The sequence below is a fragment of the Herpailurus yagouaroundi genome, unplaced genomic scaffold (assembly GCF_014898765.1).
Source record: "Herpailurus yagouaroundi ecotype Mexico unplaced genomic scaffold, PumYag 77, whole genome shotgun sequence".
Lineage (NCBI taxonomy): Eukaryota > Metazoa > Chordata > Mammalia > Carnivora > Felidae > Herpailurus > Herpailurus yagouaroundi.
In genome coordinates, this window is record NW_024412388.1 from 34355490 (window position 1) to 34358706 (window position 3217).

General features: G+C 48.1%; 1 protein-coding gene across 2 annotated transcripts in view; it reads left to right on the forward strand.

The window, feature by feature from the left end:
• Positions 1–1079: 1079 nt before the first annotated feature.
• Positions 1080–3217, forward strand: part of KDM4A (lysine demethylase 4A) — a 46884-nt gene continuing 44746 nt past the window's right edge. Inside the window, exon 1 of one of the 2 annotated variants that reach the window (XM_040469942.1) lies at positions 1080–1207. The gene's annotated coding sequence lies outside the window, so the exon portion shown is untranslated. Of the gene's footprint in view, positions 1208–1384; positions 1499–3217 lie in introns of those variants that run through there. The other variant, XM_040469941.1, reaches the window with a different exon arrangement.

Genomic DNA, 3217 nt, shown 5'->3' on the forward strand with positions numbered 1-3217 from the left:
CATGTGCCCAGCCCCAGGGGAATAAATCACGATTGATCTACCTCCGTGCCACGTAGGTAATATCATCCTTTTTGCCAACATATATTACCTCTCATTTTCACAACAATCCCGCAAGGCAGGTACTATTGTTTCCATTTTACCGATGGGAAAACCCAGGCTCAGAGGAGTGGCAGATTTTGAACACAGATCTGACTCCATAGCTCCTTACAGTGCACTACTCCCTAACTCATCAATGGGCAAATTTGCACATTTTTTAGGATTCTGGTTGTGAGTATTCTACTTTTCTATTGTACCTATCAGAGCGCCCTGTATGTAGGCTTCCTTGCTTATCATCCGTGATAATCTGGAAGTCCTTAGGGCGACTAAGTACCCCTTAGGAACAGCTCCTAATGACTTCTAGGCACCCCCTCGACTCACCAGAAGTGTGTCTAATGATTCCCAGGACCTTCTCCCCCGCCCCAAGAGCTGCTCTTAATGACCCCCAAATCCCTGCTCATTGAGAAACTGCTTTTTAATGACTCTAAGGACATCCCACCTCGGAGCTCTCTTCCTTTCAGGAACTGCCCCCTTCAGGAAATGTCTCGGTTTGCGGGAGGGCGAGGGGTTCCCCATGATACGGGACTTAACAGTTTTAAAAACCAAGGCAGTCTCGTAAAATGGGACAAGTTGGTCACCCTATCAGAAATTGCTTGATCTCGGAAGATTAGGCTCCCAGCGCACTTCTACCTTAGGCAAGGGTCTCACCCTAAAAAGACTCTGCCCCACCCTTTCGTTAGTAACATCCTACAATAATCTCACTGCCTCTACCTTTGCCGACCATCCTATTTCCAGGCATTCGCCTCTTTCAATTCTGATTAGCTCTGGGCGGCCAGAAGCGCGCCTATGATTGGCCAGCCCCGTAATCCAGCAGAGATGCTCAGTGGCCGTAGTCCCGGGTGGTACAGCGTTTCCTCCTGGCAACAGCCCGACCCAGCGCTCATAGGCTGAGCAGATTGATATGCCCTGACTTGGGCGACTGCAGCGCGTGCTCATTGGCTGTTTGAGGAGTGATAGCGTCCCTCAGATTGGTTGACGCTGTACGGCTGCGCAGAGGCCGACTTTCTAGAGGAGGCGGAGCTTCGCCCTTCGCCGGCTGAAAAAGCAGTAGATACGGCTAGTGGCGACAGCAGGAGCCCAGCATTAGCCCTGCCGGGGCGGTGGGCTTTAGGTAGGAACCACAGGGTTTTGGAATCCTTTAGGTTTCTTGCTGCTGTAGCCGTGACCGTGAGCTCCAGTGGGGGAGGGGCGGGGTTGCCGTCAGCGGTGAGTGAAAGGCATGGTTCTTGGCCAATGGGAACAGGAGCTTCTAATATGGGTCCTAAGATTGGTCCTTTCTAATCTCTTATGGCCAATGCACGTCGGGAAGGGAGGCGGGTGTTTTAGGCCTTATTTTCTTCTTCCTGCGGCCGGGCCTCACTCGCCTAGGCGGCGGGGCCGGGAGGGGCTGGCCCTCTACGCGGTGAGGATCGGGGACCTTGGGAGCGGGGGCTACCTTGGGAGTGGTACCCGCGGGGGTGGCTACGAGGGGAGGGGGCGGGAGTTAGAGGTGGTTGTTAGCAACAGCGACCTTTATTGAGTTATTAGGTACATGGCCTAGTGCTTAGGGTTTCGCTTGCATCATCTGAGTTAATCACAGCAACCCTGCTGAGCAGGGAGGTTGGGATCCCCATTTTACAGGTGGGGAAACTGAGACTTGGGCAACTCATACAGTCAAGGTCACACAGCTACTGAATAGCAGAGACCGGATCTGTATTCAGAGTTGTTTTGATCCCGGAGCCGGTGCTCTGAAACTACTCGGCTTTGTTGCTGGATGGGGGAAATGAAGGAGTCAAGGAACAAGAGCTTTCCCCAGGGAGTAGATTGGGGGAAGGGAATCCTAGGGTTGAAAAAGGGAGTGAGCAACTGAAGTGGGGGCGAGGAAATCAGTTATTCAATAGGTACCGAGTGCCTACTCTGTGCCGTGCATTGTTCTAGGTTGTAGGCATAACAAAGATGACCAAGTCCAGAGGCAGGTGAAGCCCCATTAGTGGCTTCCAAGGCCCAGGTGACGGGGCTTAACAGTGTTCACAGGATTGTGTGTTGTTGTCAAATTTGTTGAAGTAAGATATTTGGCATTTTTAAAAAAGAGGGTCCTCAAAATTGATTAAACTTGAGAGGTTCCTCCACACTTGCTTAGTCTAGGTGGAAGTTATGATGCAGGCAGCATCGAGTAGTGGAAGAAGTGCTGGGAGTGCATTGCAGGACTGTGGGGAAATTTCCTGGTATGTAAAAAGATAAACGTAAACCTGCCACGTAAAGTTTTGGTGAGGTGTGTGAAAAGCTCCTGGCCAAGAGCAGACTTTGTTTTTGGAGAAATGGAAGCTTGAGAGATGCGGGTAGTGGCTTTTCTCTCCTATCTTAGATAGTTCTGTGCCCATGCTGTCTTCCTAGTCTGTTACTAGGTTGCTGGTAGGTTGGAGACAGTTTTCCCTTCTGAGATCTCCAGCTCTCTAGGGAACTTGAAGCTGAACTGCCATGGCTTTGGGGCCCAGATTGGGGGAGTTGAGGGAAATGTTTTTGCTTCTGAAGTGGCTCCTTTTGTCTAGTATGCTTGGTTCTTATTCAGCTGGAATAGTCTATTGTGTTATCAGGCAATGGGGATGCACCCACTTAGTTGAAGGTCTCATCTAGAAACACAATATTTGACCTTTTCCAGTCAGTTTGAGGCTTGCCCTGTATTGCCAGGTTATTGCCCATTTAAATTTTGTCCTTTGAATTCTGGGTATGGTACAGTTGAACTAGTCTCTAGTTTGATCTAATGTAATACTGCTGAAATTACATTTTGGTTTAGATATGAGAAGTTTCACTTTAGGGTTTTAAAAACTAGTATCAGTGTACTTTTTACCTCTTAAACTTTGTAATCTTGTAGCCAAGTAACTGTCTTTAGGAATCTAGAATACTGCTTTAAGCTTTAAGCTGTGACCTAGAAGGAAGCCCAAAGGTTGTTTTTTACATCTGGTTGTAATACATTGTTTAATATACCCCAAAGCAGTTATCAAAGGTGAATAAGGGAGCAACTTGAAAAGATAAGAGTAAAATATGGGCAGGGCAGCGATAGTATTGTTAGATAGGATTAACGCTCTAGTAACAGTTTAGCTGAAACAGTGTCTCCATTTATTTTTTTTTTTAATTTTTTTTT